This window comes from Chenopodium album, chromosome 6, assembly GCF_948465745.1.
Source record: "Chenopodium album chromosome 6, dcCheAlbu1.1, whole genome shotgun sequence".
Classification (NCBI taxonomy): Eukaryota; Viridiplantae; Streptophyta; class Magnoliopsida; order Caryophyllales; family Amaranthaceae; genus Chenopodium; species Chenopodium album.
This window is the reverse complement of record NC_137839.1, coordinates 17614312-17626917: the sequence shown is the minus strand read 5'-3', so window position 1 is coordinate 17626917 and position 12606 is coordinate 17614312. Positions and strand designations below refer to the sequence as shown.

General features: G+C 38.9%; 1 non-coding gene across 1 annotated transcript; it reads left to right on the top strand.

Annotated features, from left to right (window-relative positions):
* The first annotated feature begins 211 nt into the window (after nt 1-211).
* LOC145637497 (small nucleolar RNA R71) lies at nt 212-317 on the top strand. The gene has a single exon (XR_014114274.1). It is a non-coding gene; the product is annotated as a small nucleolar RNA R71 (small nucleolar RNA).
* The last annotated feature ends 12289 nt before the right edge of the window (nt 318-12606 follow it).

The window sequence follows — 12606 nt, the reverse complement described above, 5'->3', positions numbered from 1 at the left end:
GGAATAAACCGTTGAGCCACTCTTGCTCATAGAGTCTCTCTCTCCTTCTCCTTCTTGCCAATCTCTATAGTATCTCACCACATCCTTAATTTTGTCAACTACCTCTTCTTTTGTCCTATTCATTATAGGACCACCGGGTCCTCCATCTAGGCATGATTTTCCTTGGGCACTCAAACCTCCATAGAAAATTTGTATCACTTGATAGGTAGGAATCCCATGATGTGGACAATCTCTTTGGTACTCCTTGTACCTCTCCCATGCTTCATAGAGATTCTTATTAGGCCTTTGTTTGAATCCTTGGATCAATGCCCTAGCCTCCGCCGTCTTCTTTTGAGGGTAAAAGCGAGACAAGAAAGCTCTTGTGACATCATCCCACGTCCTAAGTGAGTTCGGCTTAACCTCCTTATCTAACCACTCTAAGGCACGACCAATAAGAGAAAAGATAAACAACTTTAGCCGAATGAACTCTTGAGAAATGTCGTTCACCTTAATGGTATTACAATACTTCTCAAATTCCTTTAGGTGATTCAACGGGCTCTCACTCTTGGCTCCACTAAATTTCATCCGTTCTATCAAGGTAATTATGGCCGGTCTTATTTCAAAATCGTTCGCCGGTGTTGTAGGTGGAGCAATGCCGCTCTCAAACCTATAAGCAGCGAGAATTACCAACTCCTTCAAGGCTACTCTTGGATTCTTTCCCATGCCTTGCTCTTGCTTTTCTTCCTCAAACTCTTCTTCACTTGAGGAACTTAGACACAAAGATCGGTCGGCTATCCTTCTTCGTGAAAGAGTTCTTTCAATTTCCGAATCCAAAGGAACTAAGGGCCTATCTCGATTTCTACTATGCATGAAAAAACTCAAAAGAAATTGTTAGAAACGCGGCTACAAGGGTAGCCTAAAAGAAAGAAATAAAATCTTTTTGTGTTTTTAAAATAGATGGAATAGACTCAACAACAATACACAATCACAACACCATTCCCCGGCAACGGCGCCATTTTTTACGCGGGTCGAAGCTAGGTCGTTGAGGTTAACCCCTACCCATGGTCAAAACAAAATTTATAAGCACTCAACACACCCCTACACAAGTATAACGGTAAGTCGAGGGTCGAACCCAAAGGAATGGTGGGCTATTGTCTATTGTCTATGGTCAAGCTATTCCGAAGTCTAGAGATAGGGTGTGAATTCTATGGTAAAACAAGACGACAAATAAACGAGAAGAAATCAAATGTAATAAGCAATAGGGCTAGGATCCACATGTAGTCATAATGGAATCAACTAATTGGGAGGTCAAATTGGCTAAGTCAAGCAATGTGAGGGAAGATCAATCATGCAACCAATAGAGCATATCAAGCTATTCTCCTAGAGGTCTAACTAGCATCAACTACGATAAACTCTAGCTAGGAAACATCACAAGACACCTCAATTGTGTAAATGCAAGCAACAAATCAATGGTCCGTATCAATGTGAACTTACAATGAAATCTAGTGCAACAATCAAAGTTGGCCAACTTTAATCAATCACACACATGCTGTGCCCTCTCTTCTTCGTCCTAGCTCATCCTCGTGCGCTCGTCTTGGTGATGATGATGAACACTAAGGTAGGCAGTCTTGAAATGGATATTTTGGTGGGTTCATGCCAAAGATGATGCCCCCACCGCATGCGTGCACCGATCTCTTGACTTGCTACTTGCATTCCTTCAAACTTTAAGATCCAAAAGACGAACATGACGCATCCAAATTGATGAGAAATATGAGAGGAAGGCTAGGGAATCCTTGGGAACACGATCATAACCTAAAAACAAACGAAACCAAGCAAATAAAAAGGAAAAAGAACAAATAAACAAAGAAATGCACAAAACAAGAAAACTAACTAAGGAAAGCACAAACTAAAGAAATAAAGAACAAAACTAAAGAAAAATAAAGAAAAGAGCTATAAAATAGCATGAAAATCATCCTAAAAGAAGCCAAATGTGTGCCATAAATGACACTCATTAGGAAGGGCGATTAATCAAGGACAACACCTTCGCTCAAGTACTACTTTTTTATAGCCCGATCCGTCAAAGAAGAAAAGCTAAGAAGATAATGGCAAGTCAAGAAGAAGTTAACGAACTTAGGCAAGACTTGGATAACATGACTGAAATGATGAAGGCTATGACACTTCAAATCAATGACCCTGTGAAGTAACAACATATGTAGAGAATACAAGAAAGCTTGAGAAAACTTTCCAGTGACTATAAGTTCCAGGGCATTAGCTCACAAGAGGTCTCGGTGGACAAGGAGATTCTTCTACAGAAGTTGAATGACAATGACATCCCTAGGTTTAAGGCAACTGACAATCCTTATTTCCACTTAAGGGCTTTTGAAACCATAATGAATATTAAGGGGGTTGATAGGAAAGTCTTTCTTTCATTGTTTTCTTTATCTCTTGAAACCGTTTGTCAACAATGGTTCTTTTACCTTGATAAGGAAAAGACTACAATTTGGGATTCCATTGTAAACGCTTTCATTGATAAATACAAATGTAATATTCACGTTGAAACTGATCATAGAGAGCTTGAAATATTGAAACAAAAAGAGAATGAAGGTTTTACTTCTTTCTTTAATAAATGGAGAGAAACTTCCGCTAAGATGATTGAGGTGCCTACTGAAAAAGAATCTGTGAGGATGTTTATTAAGAATCTCCAAGAAAAATATTCTAAGCATCTCAAATACCAAAGCAACTTGATTACTTTCAAGGCCGTCTATGACATTGAAATCGAAATTGAAGACGACCTTGCAAAATAAAAAGCTGCTAACAATAATTCCAACAGTGGATGGAAATGAAAGAAGAGCGACAATCCTTCTTCTTCCAAAACCACCCACTCAAACAATGTTAGCACCTTTAATCTGAATGAAGTCCTCGCCATGTATAATCAAGGACAAAATAAACCATTTAAGAGGAACTTTACTCCTATTCGTATGAGTTATGACACCGCATTTGATCGCCTTGATGCAAAAGGTCTTATAACTCTTATTGGACCATTTGGAGGTCCACCAGTCAAAAGGAGAACGGTTAGTTAGAATCCCAATGCACATTTCAAATACCATCAAGGCAGGAGCCATCCTACTGGAAATTGCTGGAAGCTAAAAGAAGTTATCCAAGACTTAATTAATAGCAATAAACTCCCATTGCCTCCTGCAAGCAAAAAAGCTAAGTATTAATAATGCACCACTTTCTCACTCCTTGGCTATCTCTGATGAGGAAAACCATATTGACCCATCATCTCTCATCAAACCAATTGAAGAAACGCATGCTATTGAAGAAGAGAAGGAAACCTTTTTTGATGCCGTGAGTGATTTTCCACAAGGATAAGAACCTGCAACACTTATACAATAAATGAGGGAAGGAATAGACTTGTGTCGCGAGGCTCTCGAATTTGTAAGAAAACAACGAGAAAAGATGTCCCAAAGAAAACCAATCATCAAAGAAGCAACACCTATAGAGACTACCAAGAGGAAGCCCTTTTCTCTCCAAGTAGTAGAAACACCCAAGAGGAGCAACAAACCGTACACTCCAATTGAGGTTTCTTATGCAAAATTGTTCAAAATGCTCGTCGAGAGTGGGAATATAATACCTCTCGAGCCAAGACCATTTGAATCACTGAAAAGGACAAATAAATATTATTGTCAATACCATCAATCCGGAGGACATACCATAGAACATTGCTTTAAATTCAGAGATTTAGTCCAAGGATTAATTTATAGTATAAAGTTAGTCCCAATTCGGTTTGACGAAGAGCTACCTTCGGAATTAGTCAAGGGAGTCTGGGAAAGTGATGATGAGGACGTCTACCTCAAAGATGTGGAAGAAACTCCACTCTCCACAATATACTAGTAGACGATATATGGGATGAAGAGGATTTGCCAATAGATGTTCTCACAAGATCTGGGAGAATGCAACCTCCCATCACTACATAACCTATTCCTACTACTCAACAAGTTCCCTTACCTATTGTATAGGATAGCTCCTACTAAACTATCACCCAGCTCCCTGGGTGCGCACTCATCGCTGAGAAAAAGACTAAGAGGGGCTCACCAGCCCAATGTAGAGCTCACCAAGCAGAACTCTCCACAAAGGAGATCGTACACCTATAAATAGAGGACAAAGTACAACGAAAAGGAGGTTAGACACACAAGTTATTACACTTTCTATATCTCTCTAAGTACACTTTCTCTCTCTAAACACACACTAACTTAGGCATTAGAGGGGGGGTTCCTCGAGCCACCCCCGAGGGGAGTTCACGTGTTTTTCCTTATGTAGGTTATCAACGGGACCTAGTTCACCCCAGCAGAACCCTTGGATCCATACCTGAGACAATTGGCGCTAGAAGGAGGGGTAGGATCATCTAACCTGAGGTTCACAAACTGAGCAAAGGACTATTTGACAAACCATCATGGCTGGGGAGGAAGCTGCACAAACACCCGTATCTAAGGCCAATGACGCCAACCAAACACCACAAAAAGCACCATCAGTAACCCTCGATCCAAAAGGATCCATCGAGAAACCCAAATCCACCATCTCACAAAAATCCAATCCCACTTGATTGACGTATGCTGCAATTAAAGCAGCGGCGAAACGAGTCGATCCGATAGGATCCAGTTCCTTTTTTAAGTTCAGAATGCCATTGACAGGCGCGAGCACTGAACCCATCATTTCAACACCAATAACCCATAAACTACAGCCCGTCAACATCCCAGCCATTCTGCAGAACCTCTCTAAGTGTAGTAAAGAGTAGTTGGCAGTGATGACAGCAGTCCTTACTAACTGTGGTAAAGGAATGAGCTCGTCACCAGTAGTAATAGCTATAGAGCCAGCGGTGAAGAAGGCAACGCCCACAACCCTCACCCAGAGCAGAAGGAGCTCGTCCAGATGAGGAAGAAGGTGCTGGAACTAGAGGCTCAGAATCTGAACCGAGAGTGAAGCATGGAGGAGATAGCCTAGGCTAAGGGCAGTTAGGAGAAACGAGTCGCTCGCAGCAGGTCGCCAACCTCTAAGCGATGACCGAGTTTGGACAGGGAGAAGCGAGCGCGGATCCAGGTCATTCAAAATGATTACCCATTTTGTAGGGAGATTCTGGAAGAGCCGATGGAGAAGATAAAGATGCCCAGCTGCAAGTATAATGGAACTACAATACCAAAGAATCACGTTTCAGCTTATGAGAACCACATGGTGCTATACACTATGAAAGACTTAGTCTGATGTAAAGCATTCCCACCAACCTTGGAGGGGTTAGCAGCCGAGTGGTACAGAGCCATTCCAAAAGGGTCCGTGTACTCGTATAACCAGCTGAAGAGGATGTTTATGGAGCCCTTCATCACCTTGGTGGATCGAACCAAAATGACCACCGAGTTGATGTCGTTTGTTCAAGGGAAAGACGAACCCCTGAGGGAGTTCATCACCAGGTTTAACAAGTGTAGGCGTCGTTTGAAGTGCGCCTACGTTAAAGCATGTTGTGAATATGCTTGGCACTCTTAGAAAGTGGGAATTGACATAATACGATTAGGGACAAGGAAAGCAGGGAGCCGCCAACAAGTTTTTAAGGAACTTGTAAACCGTTAACGGATCATAAAAGGCAACCAGGATAAAGGGACAACGTTAGGCAACAACGATTGACCCGTGAAGGTTACACCCCATTCATAATCCATGAGATTACTAACTCCATATGGTTCAGAACCACAAAAGGAGGATCGGGGATGATGGTACGAAGTGAGTCATGGAGTCACATTCGCCCGTATTGGCCTCTACTCGATTCTTATAGTGAAAAGTATTTCCTGTGATCTCAAAGGCATGCAAACAAAGATTCAATTTGCTCCAATCTATTATTAAGCTAAATTGGTTGAATATTAATGCAACACATAATTAAAAAAATATTGTGATCACTTGAATTAATAACAAGATTAAAAAGGAACCTAAACCGGTCGTCCAAATTATCTTATTAGGCGTGATTTTCAATTACATATTCCCTTTAAAGATGCAATATGGTGATCATAAATAATAAGAGAGTAAACATTAATACTGGAAGCAATTCAACAATAAACTGTTAGTAAAATCAAATATAAAATCAACCTAATCATGATACTAGCAATATTAAAATAAAATAAGAGTAATTAAATTATTTAATTACTCACATTCTGCGCGTTCCTTTAAATTGCTACATCATGAATAAACTGTTAGTAACTTCAATAAAAAATATAAAGCAAATGAAAATTAAATTAAAATAAATAAAAGAAGAGTTAATTTGGTCCAAACCCTCAGTTAATTATAACTTTCACGCCTTGGTTTAAGTATAGAATTTCGGGTATTGTATGGACTCCTTGGAGTGCTTAAAGGAAGGAATAGTGAAAGAACGGGGAGGCTAGTGTTTAGGCTAAAGAGGAAGAAAAGAATTATTTTATGATAAAGCTTGTCGATGATTGAAAAAGGGGAGATATGACCTCTATTTATAGGGAATAAAGAGGGTCGAAGAATAAAGAAAAGATCGAGTTCGAATCGGAATAAAACTCTTGCGATTGACGGCAGTTTTTGCGGTTTTTGTTTTTATCCTATCTTTTGATCCAAAAATCGGAATAAGATAAATAAGATTACGTTGGAAAGCTCTTGAAGTATACTTTCTAACCCAATTTGATTCAGATTAAAATATTTTGTAGAATAAAATATATGGCCGAAATAGTGGGACAGTGTCAGTTTTGGATAGAGTTTCGTATTTCATTCATATCTTTTTCGTTATAGCTCGGAATCAATATTATAATATATCATTGGAAAGATAATTTCAAGGGATATCCAACCATATATGATATAGATAAAAACTATGAAGCACGAAAATAATATCTGACCATCTTTGAACGTCTTTCAATTCGAAAAGAATTAGGACTTTCAAAAAGAGGAGTTTTATACAATTTCAAATGCTTTCATCTTATCTTTTCAAAACAAATAATTAAGATATTTTAGAAACTTATAGAAGCTTCTAATTAATCCTAATTGGATTAGGAGTGGGATTTAAGCTTTTTGACCCTCCAAATGATCATTGGGTCGTAGGTAAGGTGGGCTTAGGTTCGATTTGGATTCATTTAAGTATTTTGGCCATAAGTTATTCGTTATAACTCGGATTTGGGTTTATAATATATCGTTGGAAAGCTCTTTTCAAGCCCTATCCAACTATTCAATAGTTAGACCCTGAATACGGACCAAAATAAACTGATATAAACGTATTATTAAAATAGACACGAAATGAATTATTTTAGGTTTTAAGGCACGAAAAAAGGAAAATAAGTTATGTTTGGGAAAACGGGTGTAGGGAATATTTCAAGCATTATAACCCCAAGCAAGAACCCCACTGTGATCATACACTTAAAGTATGGTGGCGTCCAAAGGGAAAGAAAAGAGAGCAAAAGAGACGCCAACAAGTTTTAGGAACTTGTAAACCAATCACGAGGTGAAGGTTACACCCCTTTAACGATCCAGGAGATCGTCAAATCCATAAGGTCTTGAACCAAATAGGGTTCGGGGATGAGGGTACGAATCCAATCTACAAAAGAATGGACCCGCCCTATGAAATAGGCCTCTACTTTATTCTGCTCGTATTCATGTGCGCTTTCTAACTAACATGCAAACATTAGGTTTAGCCCTAAACCTATTTATCTATGTTGGTTAAATATTAATGCACAAATAAATTTATTATTGGCGATCACTTGAATTAAAATCATATTAGCCTAAACCAAATTATCAATTATCTTATTAAGCGTGATTTCAAGTAAAAATTCCTTTTAAACATGCATAAAAGGCGTGATCAAGAAATAACAATAATATAAATATCAAGCAACATAATAATAATCAATAATCATAAATAATCATAATATAATCATAATCATGTTAAGGCATAATAAAGCTTAATAATAATAGCAAGATCCTAGGCATGATACTAACAAGATTAATAACAAATCCTAGCATGTCACTAAGCATTAAAGATCAAAGCTTTAAACCTAACATGGTACTAACATGCTATCATAATATTACAAAAGAGTAAAAGGCACCCTAAACATGATACTGGAAAGCATTAAATAACATCCTAACATGATACTAGGAATTAAACAAATCTAAACATGCTTTCTACATTGAAATAAAACTAAACCGCAACACTTGACTTTCCACACTTTCACCTCATTCGATTATGGTTCGACGCGACAGGTATTTATCACTGGGTTCGGTTTTGGGGAGACACAAATGGGTGTCTACAGAAGCCCCCACTTTGACTGAGTTTGGAGAAACTTAGGTTTCGAAAACAAAAGTCAAAGTAGCGTTAGGGACGGAGAATGATTCAAAACGTTCTGCGATCCTAAATCATTCTTTTAACGCCGATACCTGCAAACTAGCGTTAGTTAAACAGATAAAGAGAGTTAAGAAACGCGTATGTTGCACCGTCGAGCACACGTCTCTGGAGTAACCGCTTTGTTGTTGCATTTTGTTGTTTGTGACAACCTCCACAGTATCTCGTGAACGCCAACATTGAAGGCCAGGTAACATTACGTCGCCATCTTCAATATTTTTGGTGACAATCCTCCATAGTATCTCGAGCACATCGTCGAAAATAACCGTACGTCGTCATTCTCAAGGTTGTGGCAGTACGTCGCCACGGCAGTATGTCGTCATTGTAGACAATTTTCTTTCTACGTTGGGATATCGTCGAAGGTCACTTGACGTATTAATCTTTAATATTGCTCTTGATGCTTTGGGTGATGACAATCCTCTTTTCTTCAGGAACAGTTGTCAACACATCTTTTGTATGAAAATTCGATTTAAGGAAAGTGGTCCATGCTTCGTAACAATCCATCCTTGGAAATGTTGCCACGATGAAGCGACAATCAGTATCTCAAAAGTTTGCCAAAATCCAATTTTTGGGAAAAGTTGCCAATGTTTCGTAACAATATGTCATAAGAACCTTGCTACGATCGACAATCCATATCTTGGAACATAATTCTCGAAAGCAATCCACCTTGGAAACTTGCCAATGCTATGCGACAATCCTCTTAGGAAAATATTGCCACTATTGACAATCCGCGTCTTAGAACATTTGCAAAGAAGAGCCGATCGACAATCCACTTCGGGAAAATTTGCCACCTATTGAAATGAATGACAATCCACGTTGAGGAACCTTTGCCGAAATTTATGATGAAGAGAGGCCTACGAAAATCTTTTGGGAAATCTTGCCATAGGGAACTAGATATATGACAATCCGATCTCGGAAAAATTGCCAAGGTTTTGATGAATATATGACAATCCGAACTTGGAAAAATTTGCCAAACAGGGAAGGAGCACGACAATCCATACTTAGAAACTTTCCCAGAGGTGACAATCCTATCTTGGAACATTTGTCGTATAAGGATATACGCGACAATCCACTTTTGGAAATTTTGTCAGTTGGGGATGACAATCCAATCTTGGAACATTTGTCGTATAAGTGATGCGCTTTCTTTGAACCGATGCTTTGGTGCTTGTGATGAGCCAATAATTAGGCGCTTTAAGCTAAGTGAGACGATCTTTTATCAGGTCGATCACTTATTGCGATTGTAATCGAGCCGACTACTTATCATGTCAATTTGCTTATAGGGGCTAACTGGCGTACCAAGGAACCCGAAATTGTTGTATAAGGTCCGCATAATTATTATATGGAGCCCTGTATTCTTTCGCCGCACCAGCGCTAGCCGAAACTACTTGTCGCCGCGTTTTGTGCTTGTCGCCAAGCGACAGATTTTGTCGTCTCGCGCTAGAGTTCTTGCTTGCTGGAATGCACCTACCTTTATATTTTGGAATATAGGACTTTGCTTATTATTATTATTTTTTAGTTATCTTAGGGTTGACCTAAGGCTTAGTGTTACTTGACTCATTGCATTGCTATGACTTGACTCAAAGCGTTTGACACATATGTTAGACTCCACTCGATGTGATATGATACGACACGACTTGATGTACATGACTCGTGTGTGATGTGCAAAAAAAGCAAAAAATTTCCGTCATTTTTGTGGAGGGTACCGACTTTCTCCCGAAAAAGAAAGACGCGAAAAAGAATCAAAGTGAGTGATGGTGCATGTTGAATGGGCTTAGGCAAATATATGCGTTCGATACTGTCCCTCAAGGTGCAAGGAGTAATTTATCCTAAACTATCTTAATTGACTCGATTATGAAAGTATTTAGGTAACTTAGGCACGGAGGCTAAGCACTTCATACTTCCTGATACAATGATGATTATGAGTGATGAGTGATGTTGATATGACAAAGCATGCTTCAACGTTGTGTTAAGATTTCATGACAAAGGGTACCTAAGGGAAGGATTATGTGGTCATGTATCTGTGTAGTGTGTGAAAGTGACACTAAAGTTAGGCTGGAAAGGCTAACGGTGTGGAAAAATATTATTTCATAAGAGTCAAATATGATGACTCTTAGGCTAGGTAGGCTAATGATGTAAGGATCAAGCCCCCAAATCTAGCTCTAAGTGAATAAGGATGAGCATTGGAGATCCCTTGATATGATCATGGTGTAAGTGTGAATATGAATGCATTTTTATTACGACCGCACCCCATTGTGAGGTTGCCTACGTATCCGTTAGGAATCAGGCCAAACGTAGCTCTAGCCGAACCTCGCACAAGTGTGTATACCTCAAAAAGGTCTTTTTAAGGGTTGTAACGTGGTTAGGCTAAAGGTTAAAGAAGAAGGGGATAAAGGCTCAAGACCCTAGATAAGCCCCCAAGGTGTGCAACCATGCTTTTGAATCTTTTGTATTTTTTTGCTTGAGGCTTTCTCACTTTTGAGCTCTCTTTTTTTTTTATTTTTGCTCTCTATTTATTTTGCTTTTGCATTTATTTTGATAAGTGTGGGCAATCCCGATCATGCGGTCTATCACTCACTTGGCATTCATGTTTCTCAGGCACGGTACCGATCACTCGATAAGAGACGCAATCCGAGACGTGTTCTTATCAAAGATTTTTTTTCATATCAAAGACATTGGAACACTTGCCCTTTTGTAAACTTTTATTATTTTTTATTTTTATTTTATTCTTTTGAATCGCTCAAGCTTTTGTATTTAGAACTTGCATAAGTTGCGCACTATCCCATCTCAAGGTTAAGTAGATGTGGGTTGAAGAAAGAAAGGTCTATCGTTTGACGAGGCTCAAAGTGGTTCATAAAGAAAAGATTGTATATTTGAAATGTAAAAGGTGAAAGTGATATGATATGGCTACAAGAGGTGCCTCAAATCATTGGTATACCTTGTGCTTAATTCGGCGATTTTTTTTTTTTTTTTTTTTTTTGGTGACAATGCAATGCAATGATCATATGCAAGGGATAAAATGTTCATTTTATGAAAAGGAAAAGGTAAATGAAAGTCCTTCAAAACAAGTCTAAGGAAAAATGACAAGTGCCTATGCTAGACTTGTTGGGGGAAGGAATAAAAAAAGAAATAGAAAAAGGGGTCACGAAATCTTGTCATTGAAGCTCGCCTCTTGTCCTGCGCTTCATCATCACTCGGTCTTCTTGCCGTTTAGAGGTATGGGAAGTTTGTTGTTGTCACTTAGATATTGAGTGACTTCTTTTAACTTCCAACAGCTCTCAATAGTATGACCCCTGCCTTGATGATACTTACAACGTACATTTGGGTTCCAACTTGGTAATCTCTTCTCATGTGGGGGATCTTGAATATCATAGCTAATCCCGATAGGAGTGAAGTCTTTCCTTAGTTGCTTTTTAGATCCTTGGTTGTCTATGGCTAATACTTCATTGAAATCAAAAGTACTATCATTGTTACTGGAGTAGGTGTTTTCGGAAGAAGAAGGATGGTCGCTCTTCTTTCCTTGACAGCTACTGTCGTCATTGTTACTAATCTTGGCCTTCTTGTTGCGCAAAGGAACATGAAGGAGATTTGAATCAATGAGGGTTTGAACACGATCTTTAAGGGCGAAACATTCTTTGATAGTGTGACCACGACCTCTATGGTATTGGCAATAGGATTTTGGATCCCAATTGAGAGACCGTCTCTCATGCAATGGTTCCTGACTAGGACCAATGGGGTGAATGAGACCTTGATCGTAAAGATACTCAAAAGCTTCATTGTACGTCATTCCTATTGGTGTGTATTCATAAATGGTTCGTCTTGCCCGTGGCTTAGGAGTATTGAGTTTTTCATTAGATACTTGACAAGAGAAAAGGAAAAAAGGATGATCCTCCTTTTTGTCTTTCCGGTGTTGACAATGAGAATTTTGTTCGATGACTGTTATTCGGTTGGCTAGTCCTTCTATCGTACCCATAAGCATGATAATAGTGTTCCGTAGTACATGAACGTCCTCTTCCAGACTTGACGAGTTATTACTTAGGGAGATTTCTTCTTCACTAGCCATTATTACAGTTTCTTTATCGAAAAGTGTTGTCTTGGCTAAACGCTCTTCTATCCTTGACCAAGTACTGTGGAAAGGGAAATTAGGGGTAAGTTTTTTTTTTATTTATTATTAGTTTGACTCAAGCTCTATTCAACATGCAATAGATGGGAAGAGGACATGGAAGGAAAGGGAATGATATGTGTGG